Consider the following 14,033-nt stretch of genomic DNA (forward strand, 5'->3'; position numbering starts at 1 on the left):
GGGGCCTAGACGTCAGCACTTTGTGAAAATGTTTGCTTGCACGTGTGTTTATCGGTAAACACTACATGTGTGTACAACTGTCTGCCACTGTGGGCGAGCCTAGCCAATATGGGTCATGTTATCATAATTTTTACCTTTAATGCTGTATCCTTCAAACACAAATTAGATGAAAAAACACAATCTTTTATTCAATTGTGTTTTATTTGTTGTTCCCAGTACTTCACACACACGAATCTCAAAAACGTAATAGAAATGTGGGATAAAAACAAGGAACAAAGCTGTAATATGGGAGTATCACACACTAAATAGCAAAGTGCAGTCAAATATAGGGGCATATTTATACTCTGTTTGCGCCAGAGTTGCGTAATTGTTTTACGCAAATCCGCCACAAACTTAACTCCATATTTATATTTTGGCGCTAGACATGTCTAGCGCCAAAATATTGGAGTTAAAGTCATTTTTGGGCTGCGGAAAACTACCTTGCGTGAATAAGATGCAAGGTAGGCGTTCCCAGGCAAAAAATTACTCCAAGGCCCTAGTGTTTTATTTTTCCTCCCATGCAAAAATCGCACACGGGAGGAGGAGAGCCTTAAATAATGGCGCTAAGCCTGCTTAGTACCATCATTTAACGCCTGGGCTAGGGCAGGCGTTAGGGAACCTGTGGGCTTTTTACCATGGTCAGAGGCCATGGAAAGAGCTCACAGGTGCCCTTCCCTGCCCCCAGGGACACCATGCCACCCACACCTGGAGGACACCTAAGGATGAGGGGACCCATCCCAGGTAAGTCTAGGTAAATATTTTTACTTTTTTTTTTCAAAGTTCCATAGGGGGAACCTAACTTGGGCCCACCTACATGGTACTGTGCCCAGTGGCCATGCCCAGGGAACATAAGTCTCTTGGGCATGGCCCTTGGGGTGGAGGGCATGTCTCCTGTCTTAACTGAGACAGGAGTCATGTCCATAAGGTTTTAATGTAAAAAAAATGACGCTAGTCTGGGCAAATGCATTTTTTTTTGCCTCTGCCCATACTAGCGTCATCCTCTGACGCTAAACCCCCTGTTCCCCCTACGCCTCCCGCACCAGGCCAACGTCCTTTTCTACAACACTAGCCAGACCTTACCGCCGGCTAGTGTCATACCATAAATATGACACCCGGCCAGCGTCTTGGTATGGCGCTAGCCGGCGGTAAACTTTTTGACGCTGAACTGCATTAGCGCCTATCAGCGTCAAAAAGTATAAATATGGGCCATAGTGACATAAGAGTTCTGAGCACAAGTATGAGCTGTGGATCTTCTGACCATGTCTGTGTGCTGCAGATTGCTGCTGTGTATTAGTTTAGAACTCTGTAAATTCCTAACCGGACTTTTCTTGCCACATAAACTAATAATGAAAAGTAAAACAGTTTCACATATGCGAGCCGATTGGCGCCATGAGCGTGAAGGAGAGACAGAAAAGGAAACAGAAGTCCGCTCGCAGTGAAACTTATCGGCAAAAGTGCAATTATCCATGTTACAGGCAAAAGTGCAATTATCCATGTAACCAGCAAAAGAGCAACTATCCATGTAACAGTGCTGATGTCATGCAAAGTGCTCGACTTCTGCCCAGCGAGATTGCACTGCGCAGGAAATTAAAAGATAAAGTAGTCCAGAAACCAGCTGAAAAGACGGAGCCTCCTCTATTTTCAGTAGTTTACCGGTACGCTTGAGGAGGACTATACACCAGAAAAAGCATGACGTATGCATGCCTTTCACAAATGGAATCAATTGATTTTTAAAAGGCAAGCACACAACCTAATGAAAGTGACGGGAGTGACATAGGTGTGGTTAGAAGCCCACAGAGATTACAACATGGTCCAGTGCACTTACGCCCGCGTGACCCTAAAAAAGGATACAACAGAAGGCTGCACTTAAATATTCTTCATAGGTGTCTTACCCTTTCTAAGGTAAAGGAATTGGAGGCAACTACCATCATGCACAGCTTCAAATCTGCCACTAGGGCTCACTCTTCCAAATGAAACAATGCACAGGAATTGCCAGTATTTCTGGCACTAATACAATGTTGCTTGGTAATGTGAGTTATTACAAGTAAATAGCGTGGAAACGGATGTCCATTTGTGTGGAACTAAAGAACTGTAGAATAATATTGGTGTAGGTTAAAAGGTAAGATGATAGTTGCACTGTCAAGGCAGACCCAAAAATCCCTGGAGGTTAATGACCAGTGGCAGCTGATACTTATAGCAGGGAGAAGGGCTGATGGGACAGAAACACACACATAAACACTGACTCACATCCATGAATTCCCATATGTGCGTGCGCCCACACACAGACACACACATCCCTTCACCACACTCACTGCCATATATTCATGCATGCATGCACCAAACATAAAAAAATTAAAAATCACACACCTGCAGCTCTGCCTCGGAGGTCCCAGGAAGGTTGGGTCTGCTACCTTCCCTCATTCAGCTAATCAGGGAAGGCAACAGTCCCTACTCATTACAGAGTGCCATGGGATCAGCGAGAGTTGCTGATCCCTAGCCCCCTAATCTGTGACGAGGTGTCACTGATTGACACTCTGCCCTGGACACTCCAGGGCTCAGAACTGTAGCGCTCAGGTCCGAGGCAATCAGTGACCTCTCCCTTTTCACAAGGGGGAGGGCCTTGAGGTGCTTTGCTTGGCTGAAGATGTCACACCCACAGGAGCTGTGACTTCTTAAGACTTGCAAAGTTCAGCTCAGGCAGCCAGCGGATTTAGCACATGTCTAGCTCCTAGCTTCCTGACCTAAAAATAGAGAGTCTGTCAGGACACTCTTCTTTTAAGGCAAAAGGTCAGGCAGGCTGGCATTTTCACCCATTAGGAAGAGCTGTGGTTGTTAATGACTGCCCTCCTCCCATCTGGGCCCCTGACAGAGAAAAACACCCTAAATTCTCGTTATCTAAGACAATTTAATAGCATATGTGTAGCGTTGAAAGCTCAACACAAGGCAACCGGATAAATAAACAAAATGATCACAGCTGTGTATAGGGAAAGCACTTTTGTGGAAGCATCAACTTTTTCCCAATTAAAATATGTACTCCCAACATGTGAGCTCCCAACTGGTGTTCTCACATAATGGTCTGCCGACAGCTGCGCTATCAAGCCAGACCATTAAAAGTACACAACTAATGAAATAAAAGGAGTGTTTATAGTAGCCCCCTGCTGTAGCGCCCACCAACTGTCTTAACTTGTGAGCTTGCATGGGCCTCTGCAAAGTATTGCCTAGGCAGAATAGTAAGAAAGTTAGAGTGGTGGAGATGTTCATTTTGTGGTTCCTGTGCCTGTATCCATCTAACTGACCCCATGATTTCTATCCCTGTAACAGACCTTGATTACCCCCAGGTCCCTCAGTCCTTGTCTCCTTCATTACATATGGAGAGATGCCTCTCTCCATGACAGAAAAAAGAACCTGAGGAATACACTACCTCACCCCCAGCCCCACTGGGAGTACATACCAACGTACCTTCTCAGCATTCCTCCTGTCCCTTTTCTGTCCGTGGCAGTGTTAGGATGCGAGGACTGATGGGCTGCTCCTGCTGGGCTTGAGTGTTGTGTTTCTTCACCCTCGGCCTGGCAGGGAGGATGTTTCTGCAGGAGGACACTACAGCTTGTCTGCTTGGCTGCAGGGCTTTGCAACGCAGTTTCCTGGGAGTCGGCTGGCCGCTGAGTCTTTTGCTGCTGCCCTTTCTAGGGCTTCTGAAGGTATCCGGAGGCAGGTAGCTCTCAGGATTCAGCCTCAGGAGAGGTAAGTTTTTTGATTACTTGTCACCATTCACCTCCTTTGGATAGCGGAGGTGAGTGCACTAAGGTCCTGATTGCCACAGGTGACAGGTCATGCATTCCTTTTTGCCAAGCACCATGGCCACTGTTACTTTTGGAGAATAGGATTGGTTTTTGGGCCGGATTCTGAGGTCTTGGCCCCTGGGGGCAGGGCCACCAGTCGTTTCTTCCATGTTCCTGATGGAGAGAGGCCGGTTGCATTATTTAGCTGTGGAAGCCCAGGGGATGAGTACTGCTTAGTGGCTTTTGGTTTGTTGTGTGGCTATTAGTACTGGACCTGTTCTTGTTGGAGTGTTGTGGTGCCATTGGGGAAATACACACATAAGAGGAGGCATGTGGAGGAGTCTTCCCCTACTTCTGCTTCTCCTTCAGCTTCTTCTTCCTCTCCTGGGTGGTATAAGTGCTGCAGGAGACATGATGATGCTCATATTCAGAAGCTGATTAGAGAGACTTTGCTGGAAATGAGGGACGTTCCTAAATCCATGGCCTCTCTTCCTAAGGACTGTTCTCCTCCTTCTGGTTCGGAGGTAGAAGGTTCTGCCCAGATGAACAGAAGGGCAAGTATATATCTCGAGATTTGCTGCCTGATCTGGTGAATCATGTCAAAGTCAATATGGAGTTAGTTTCCAGAGGGTGAGGATCCTGACACATGTTCTGGTTCCCTGCTTCGTCAGTTTCAAAGTGCTGTGCCAGTCGATGTACCAATTCATCCTTGCATACAGGAAGTGGTTAAGCAGGAATGACGTGACCCTGACAAGATTATTCTCCCTCATTTCATGGCTGTTATATCCTTTGCAAGATATGTTTCAGGTGCTGCCTGATTCTGTCCCTATTGACTCTTTTGTGGCCAGTTTGGTAGGACGAACCTTGCTGGCTGCAGGTGCAGTGGGACTCATTTGGCCTCTCGGGCTGGTATCCATGGCACTTATGTGGCTCAATCTCTGCTTTCGGATCTGAAGTCCTTGGGTCATGCATTGGATGAGTCTTCAGACTGCACAGGTTTGCTAGCACCTATTGAGAGACAAGCGGAGTTCCTGTCTGATATCTCTTTAGATGATGTGCGGGCGTCGGCACTAGCTGAGGGTTCTTGTGTGTCAGCTCACAGGAATCTGCTTCTCAGAGACTGGAAAACAGATGCAGGTAAAAAAATCACCAGCCTTGCATTTGCCATTCCAAGGCACTGTGTTATCCGGGAATGAGTTAGAAGAGAAATTGCATAGACTGTTTAAAGAAAAGAAACATTCTTCTTCTCTTAGATCAGCCTTTATGGATAGGCGTCTTATCTGGTAAAAGTCTCTCTTCCATCCTCCCTCTCGCCAGCAGTTTGTTCATTCTCAGGTTCACTTTCCTGTCGGCGGGGACAAGAAGCCTAAGGCCCAAATGTATACTTTTTTTGCACCGCATTTGCATCATTTTTTGACGCAATAGTGGTGCAAACTTACAAAATACAATTATTTTTTGACGCAATGCGGTGCAAAAAAAGTATAAATATGGGCCTAAATCCCCCCTCCTAAGTCCCGGTCCTGACTATATGACAATTCCTGATCTGGAGGTGGAGGATCAGTTGCAGCATTTTCTTCAGGCTTGGCTGGTTTCCACTTCAGACGCTTGGGTTCTGGACATCATGAGGCATGGCTATCGGCTAGAGTTTGGAGTGGTCCCTCCTGGTTCAGGGGTGCGCCCCAATCCGTGGACTTCCAACTCCAGCAAAAGGGAGGCCTTGCAGTTGAGCATTCGCTCTCTGGTGTGGAAAAAGGCAGTGGTGGAGGTGCTGCTACTGGAGAGAGGCAGGGGCTCTTACTCCATCATTTTTTTGGTACCCAAGAATACCGGAGGCTTCCAGCTGGTTTTGGATTTGAAGACTCTGAACAGATATGTTCTGCACAACCCTTTCAAAATGTAGACGTTGCAACAGATCATTCCGTTGGTAATTCTGGGTAATTTTCTATGCACCTTTGATTTACATGACGCTTACTACCAAGTTCCTGTGCATCCTCTTAGTCAACAGTTCTCAGGTTTCGGGTACAAGCAACTTATTATCTGTTCAGGTTTCTTCCATTCGGCCTTTGTCCAGCACCAAGAGTATTTACCAAAGTGGTGGCTCCTCTGGTCACCTCTCTTCATCTGAGGGGAATTAATCTTTACCCTTATCTGGATGATTGGTTGATTCATGCTCATTCAGCAGTCTGGCGTGTTCAGGATCTTCAGTTGGTGTGTACTACCCTCCAGTAACATGGACTTCTTCTGAACTGAGACAAGTGTCAGCTGGTTCCATCTCGTGGTCTGACATTTATTGGGGTTAGGTTTCGCACAGATCTCAACAGAGTTTTTTCTCCCAGAGGGCAGGATCCCGGCGCTGAGCTCTCTGGCCCTGGAGATTTGTTCCCTGCTGTCAGCTTCGGTTCAAAGGTGGCTTCGGTTACTGGGATTTATGGCTGCTGCAGTCTTTCCTGTTCCTTGGACACGTTTTCATCTCAAACCTTTGTGGGTTCACCTGCTGTCTTGTTGGAATCCTCAGTTGGGGAATTACAATCAGTTGGTGCTGATTTCCCCCAGGGCTCGTCAGGAGCTGCAGTGGTGGACTTTGGAATCCAACCTGTCCAAGGGAGTTCCATTGAAGCCAGATCTTCCTTTGGTATTGACTACAGATGCCAGTGCCTTAGAGGTTTGCTCAAACATCCTGGTCACTGTGGTCTACTTCAACAACCAGGGTGGTATTCAGACCTAGTCTCTCAACAAGGTGGCTCAGTTGTTATTTCAATGGGATGAATTACACCTTCAGTCTCTGGTGGCTACTCATGTGAGAGGGGTGAGCAATGGGGTGGCGGATGTCTCAGCAGGTGTTTTCCTCCATTACAGGAAATCTCTCTCATTTGGGAGGTGTTTCTCAGAGTGTGCAAGAGGCTTTGAGTACCATACCGTGACCTCTTTGCTTCCCGGCTCCTTCATCAGGTTCAACATTTTTGTGCTCCCACTCCACAGTCAGGTGCTTTGGGGGTGGATGCTCTGTCAGTTCCCTGGCCAGACCGTCTGTTGTGTGCTTTTCCTCCGATTCCCCTCATTTCCATGTTCCTGGCTGGGTTGCTGAAGGAAGACTGCTGGGTGATTGTGGTGGTCCCTTTTTGGCCCAGGAGGTCGTGGATCCCGGTGGTCAAGCTGCTGGCTGTTTGGGGTCCCTGGTTTCTTCCTTTCTCCCATTCCCCTTGTCGGTCGGTTCCTCTGCTGACTCTCGAGAGGCTTCAGCTGTCGGTCTGGAAGATGAGAGGCAGGGTTCGCAACTCAGGGGTATTCCGAGGTATTTAGTGGTTGCTATTCAGCCATCTTGTAAGCCTTCTACTTTGAAATCTTTTTTTTTTTTTTTAAAGATGTTTTTTATTGATTCAAATACAAGAACATTAACTTAACATTGCCAGGACAGAGATATGCAGTTGTGAATATATATGCATAAGGAATATTGTACTTGTAAATGCATATTTAAAGATGTACATGAATTAGGCATATACAGCAATATAGTATCAAAGACTCCAAGTTTGAATAAAGAAAGAAGAAAGAGAGAGGGAGAGGGAGAAGAGCTTTAGGGATAGAAAAGGGAATCAAGCGATAGCCATGTGGAGAGAGAGGCAATAGGCATTGGTACAGCGAATGTAAGATGAAATAAGTATATATAAGAAGAAAAACAGGAAACATATTAACATTTTTTAAAAAGGAGGAGAAAAATCCATTTCCTTCGCAGTGCGTGAGAGATAGTTACTTAATGGCAACCATAGCTGATGACGTTTGAAGAAAGTTCCTGTTGAATGAAGCTTGTAGCTGTCAAGTCTATGATGATAACATACAGAATTCCACCACTGTCTGAGAGTAATGTTCTCCGAAGATTTCCAGTTAGAAGTAATAATAGAGATTGCAATAGAAAGCAAAAGGTCCACCAATTTTCCAAGAGGCCTGAATGAACTCCAGATATCGTGTACGCCTCCCAAAAACAGTAATTCATATGACATTGGTAAGGAGATCTGAGCTATTGCTGAAATGCGAGACCATATTGAGGACCAAAAAGTAGATAGGGATGGACAGGAAAAAAACATGTGAAAGTCAGTACGCTGCTGAGTGTGGCAGCACCAACAATTGTCATTTTTTGCAAGTTTGAATTTGTAAAGGCGTACAGGAGTGAGGAAAAGTCTATTATAAACAAAATATAGGGTCTGTGTGAGGCTTGCAGTGTGTGCAGTGGAATGTATCTTATACCATATTCTATCCCATAAAGAAGTTGGCCAAACAACACCAAGATCTGATTCCCACAATGTCTCAATAGGTGATTTGAGTCTAGGTGAAACAGACGTTCTTAAAAGTTTATAAATTCCAGCTGCCCTAGGATAATTAGAAGTTACAATTAGGTGTGGAGATGATGCAAGAGAAGAATGATTCTGATGTATAAGTTTATTGAGGGCCTCTTGGACTAAAGTAGAAAGAATGATATATTGGGATTTCATGCGAATAGGGAGATTATAAATTGCTGAGAGAGTAGTAAAAGGGATGATAGAGTCTTTATGATATAATTGGGAAATGAGAAGAATACCTTTGGAGTCATCCAAGCCTTCCAACACAAGGTTTTACCTTGTTTCCGAAGCGAACTATTGTGCCAAATAGGACTATTAAAGAATTGATTAATGGGGGTAAGATGCGAAATAAAAAATGGTTTCAGTAAGTTGACTGAATGGGAGATAGTGCTGGGCAACCAGAATTTTGGGGGGTTAGACATAAATATAATGTGTTTATGGGAAAAGGGAGAAATAAATGTTTCTTCCAAAGAGAACCATAGCTTTTTAGGGGCATCATTGAGTGTAGATAAATAGGGATGTATTTGCTTAATGCCAAAAGATTTGTGATAAGTTATAAAGTCAGGGAAATTAACTCCACCTTGTACTTTAGGAAGTTTTAATTTCGAGAGAGAGATTCGGGATTGTTTACCGTCCACAGGAACTTGGATAGAATTTTATCAATTGAACTAAAAAATAGTTTAGGTATCTTAATAGGAAGCATCACAAGGAAGAAGTTAATGATAGGGAGAAGCATCATCTTAACGCTGTCCAAGCGGCCCCTCCACGTGAGATATAACGGAGACCATTTCTGTGTGAGATCTACAAGCTTTGCAGATAGGATTTCTAAATTAGTCCTTAATGTATCCTTGAGAGTAGTGCAGTACCATACCCCCAGGCATTTAATCTTAGAAGAATTCCAAGATAATCCTGCATCAAGGAATACAGAGCCAGTGCAATGAGCATTAAGTGGTAAGACCACTGTTTTGTCTATATTAAGTTTATAGCCAGATACATCAGAATATAAGTTGAGCTCATGCAGGAATGCAGGAAGAGAAGTGTCAGGGTGAGACATGAACAAAAGAATATCATCGGCATATGCCATAACTTTGATGTGTGCATTATTAATTTGAAACCCCGTAAATTGTTCAGATGTTTTTAATTGGTATAGAAAAGGTTTGAGAGCCAAAATAAATAGTAAAGGAGATAATGGGCATCCCTGACGAGTACCCCTTTTAAGAGGGAAAAAAGGAGATCGGATACCGTTTGTTATAACCGAGGAACATGGTGAGGAATAAAGAATGGATATAAAATGTCGGAATTTAGTACCTAGTCCATGCCATTCCAATGCTTTCGACAAGAAACCCCAGTAGACCCTATCAAAGGCCTTTTCTGCATCCAATGATAAAGCTGCCAGAGGAATCTTAAGTTTAGATGCCTTGTTAATAATATTTGAAAAACTACGGGAATTATCTGCTACATTTCTATTAGGGATAAAACCAGATTGATGAGAATCAAGAAGGTCAGGTATATATGGGAGTAAACGGAGAGCTAAAACTTTGGCATAGAGTTTACAATCAGTATTAATTAAAGATATGGGTCTATAAGTTTTAAAGTCAGTCGCATCCCGATCTTTTTTGGGAATAAGACAAATCATGGCCTCCGTAAATGAGCCAGATGCAGAACCTGACATTATAAAATGATTAAGTAATTGAAAGAGTTTGGGGAAAAGAGACTTAGCAAACTGAATAAAGAATTCTACTGTGAAGCCATCTGGGCCTGGAGCCTTACCCTTGGGGAGAGATTGTAAAGCTGTATATAGTTCGGTAAGTTGTAGGGGTTGGTCTAAAGGTGAGAGGTCAATCTGCAATGGGTCCCTTGGTTTGAGATTAGAGAAATATTGGTTGAGAGATTCAACTGTTGGTATGTGTTCTGGAGTGTACAGGTCCTTATAGTAAGAAGCGAAACACAATGCTATATCTTTATCTCTAAAGTGTTTAACACCATTGTTATCTGTGATAGATTTAATAGTTGTTTTTTCTTTTCTTTGTTTCAAATATCGAGCTAGAAGAGAACCAGCTTTATTGTCACCACCATAATATCTGGCATTTTTTTTCAGGAGGGTGCTGCATGCTTGTTCAGTGGTATATTGGTTAAACTCCATTTTAGCTGAGACTAGTGCTTCAAGATGTGATTTACTAGTTTTGTGAGTATAGTATTCATGTTCTGGGGACTTTATATTTTCAAGGATGGAAGTCGATTTTTGTTGAGCAGACTTTTTTTTTGAGTGAGTGTAACTTATGATGAAACCCCTAGAGGCTGCTTTGAATGCATCCCACACAAAATGAAATGATAGTTGATCACTATCGTTGATGTAAAAGTATTCTTCTATAAACTTACTGTAGGAAGTGATAAAAGTATCATCTGAAAGTAGAGAGTTATTAAACCTCCATGAAGATGTTTTAGAACCATTAAGAAAAAGATCAAGGTCAGTAATCACAGGTGCGTGATCTGAGATCAAAATAGCACCGATTTCAGAGTTGACCATATGTTGCAATAAGCCTTTACTCAGAAAGATATAATCAAGCCTGGAATGGGACTGGTGGGTAGGAGAATAAAAAGAGTATTCCAAGAGGTCGGGATTGCATACTCTCCAGGAATCAGAGAGAGAATGGTGTAAAATAAAGTTTTTAAAAGCTTTGTGGGAGGCATGTGGAATGAAACATGACGTGGAACGTCTGTCCAAAAATGGATCGAGAATTTGGTTGCAGTCACCACCTATTAATAAATTGTTTGAGGAATGTTCAGAGACAATATGTGAAAGATTCTTCCAAAAATTTGGATCTGGATGTGTGGGGCTGTATATATTAAGGATAGTAAGAGAAATATTGTCAATTGTAAATGTAACAAGTACCCAGCGACCTTCTGTATCTTGATGCTGTGAAATTATGGTAGGTTTGAGAGATTTGTGACAGAGTATAATTACCCCATTTTTGTTTGTGATGGAAGGGGAGTAGAAAATGTCCCCCACCCATTGTTTTTTAAGCTTAATTACCTCAGAGTCGTTGAGGTGAGTCTCTTGCAACTACGCAATGTGGCATTTCAAACGAGCTAGGTGAGGTAAGACACGCTGACGTTTAATGGGGTGTTTAAGCCCCTGAACATTTCAAGTAACAGTTCTAAGTTGCATAACAAGAAGTATTAATAAACAACTGCTGTAACAATGAAAAAACTAGGCATATCAATTTTTGAAAAAGCAAAGAAATGAGGAATAAACAAGATAGTAAAGAAAAAGAAAAGGAGGAAGATGACCTCCAGAAGTTGTATATACATGGATGTGGCAATACAGGGACTAAAGTCCACGAAAGCTAAAAAAAAACAAGATAGAAAGTGAATACCCCGAAAGGTAGAGGGACAGCGGAGAACCTGAAAAGACAGGCAAGAGTGGCTTCAGCACAAGAAAAGTGATATTAGATATAAAAACATATGAAGGCGAGTTTCATGGAAGAAAAATAAAAACATACAAACTAAAAATGTACCATTCAGGAGACCAAATAACGTAATAACTACAGTAAAGGACTGTGACATGAAAAACAATAAAAATCAAAGCTTAACAGTGGAACGTGTAGGAGAACAGTTTGGATGGTGAGAAAGGGATACGGTTGGGAAAGGAACATGAGGATTGCACAAAGAACACTATCTAAAATATATATATATAAGAAAATAAGATGCAGAGATGGAAAACCATGGATATAAATATTAAACATAACCATTACTATTAAACTGTCCAGAAAAAATAAAAAAGGACATTAAATTAAAGACAAATTTAATTATATCTTCAAGTAATTGCAGATGCTCCTAGTTCCATTGCTTCTGTTTTGTGTTGGTTAATAAACGTTTGTAGTGCTGAAGGTTCCTCAAACGAGTAAGATTTGTCCTTGAATGTAATTTTGAAAAGGCATGGGTGAAGAAGACCATATCGAATATTCAAGGATTTGAGTTGTGGACGTAGGTCCAAAAACTGTTTGCGACGTGCAGCTGTAGCAGGAGAGAAATCTTGTGTGAAAAATACTTTATGACCTGACCATAGCAAAGAGCCCATCTTTTTGTCTCCTGAGAGTATTTGCATCAAGTCAATAAATTGGAGAAAGAGAATAATAATTCCTCTAGGATGTGCACGAAGGCCAGTTGAAGTCTGTGGACCTAAACGATGTGCCCGTTGGATAGAGAGGGGAGAGGTAGGAGGCAAGCGAAGAATTGAAGGTATTGCTTTTTGAAGGAATGCAATCATGTTAGAGCCTTCAAAACCTTCTGGAATCCCAAAAAGGCGAAGATTATTTCTCCTATTTCTGTTTTCTAAGCTTTCAGTAAGCCTTTTAAGTTGAGCTATGTCTTTAGCGATCTGAGGATTGACAGTGTTACAATCTTCTAGGCTACTGACTCTCTGTTCCAGAGTACAAATTTGTTGTTCGTGTTGGGACCATTGCTCCTCAATACATTGCAAAGAGGCATTAGTGTCCATCATAAAGGGCTTTAGTGCACGCAATTCCTCCATGACATCATCTAGAGTAAGATGTGTAGGTGATTTTGAGGGAGAATCAAGGTCTTTTTTTGGGCGCTTGACGGAGGAGGTGTTAAACGTTTTTTTTGCAACTGCGCCAGCAGCTTGAGATGAAGAGGCGCCATCCTTTAAAAAGACTGCAGCACTATCCATTGTTAAAGTTGATGGTAGAGAAGATTTAGTTATATGTGTGCGCACCACTCGAAGAGGATTATTAGACTTGGAGAAAGATGATGACTGGCAACTCTGAGAATTATGTGGTCTCTGCATAAAAGCCAACAGCAATTTGGTAATAGGAAGCCTGCAATGTGAGGTGTTGATGAAATTATATTACAATGAGAAGGTGCTGCCAGAAGTTTCCATCAATAATAAAAAATATATAAATAGAAAATCCTAAATTATTCTCCCATAACAGGCATGACAGAATACCACAAGAGTAAAGCACTTTACTGCACATAGTCAAACAATTGGTGACTAGTTTTAAGGGAACCTTCTGAAAAGGAAAAAAATCCCCTCCGTCAAAGGAAAGCATTTACCATGTTATGAAGAGCAATTTGAAAGAGCTCCTTGACAAGAGCTGCCAGTGAATACTGAAAGTTGAAAACCTCAGCTAAATGTGTTTGAAGAGAGAGGTCAAAAGTTCAGCTGGCTTTCAGAAGGTAATAAATATTCCATTGCAGAGGAAACTAGATTTGTAGAATCACATCCAGGCAAGCAGTTAAAAGTCAAAGAGAAACATTTCTGTGAAAGTTTAGGTTTGTGCAGAGGCTTAGGAGTGAAATGCAAATGACAAGCAGATAAATAATTACCTCAGGCCCTCACATGAAGTCTCTGAAATGACTTCAAAACTGATGTCTCTGTAAGATAAAGGCATATTTATGCAGCCGCAGTGCTCTGGTGCTCAAAAATGCTGAAGAAATTAATAATTTTGATGTGAAAAGATCTCCTTCTTTCCAGGAAGTGCTGAAGCCTCACAGAGCTCTAAAGAGCAGCGGCCATCTTGCGTGACCTCCAGCCACGCCCCATACTTTGAAATCTTAAGGCAGACATTTGTGTAATTTTCAGCCTTCGTGTGTTTCTCTTGGGTTGTCTCCTTTGGATTGTTTTTTGCCTACAGTACTTCAGTTTCTGTGGAAAGGTTTTGAGTAGCACTTCTCTGTTTCCACTTTGAGGGCGCATGGGTTGCTATCAAGGCTTTTGATTCTCCATGGGATAACCTATCTGATGTGGATGATTTGGTGTCCCGTCTGTTGGGGGGTGTTTCTCTGACCCGTCCTTTGGTGAAGCCTCTGTTTTCTTTTTGGGATTTGCCTCTAGTGTTGAAGTCTTTGGTCTCTACCCCGT

This window comes from Pleurodeles waltl, chromosome 10 (genome assembly GCF_031143425.1).
Source record: "Pleurodeles waltl isolate 20211129_DDA chromosome 10, aPleWal1.hap1.20221129, whole genome shotgun sequence".
NCBI classification, from domain to species: domain Eukaryota; kingdom Metazoa; phylum Chordata; class Amphibia; order Caudata; family Salamandridae; genus Pleurodeles; species Pleurodeles waltl.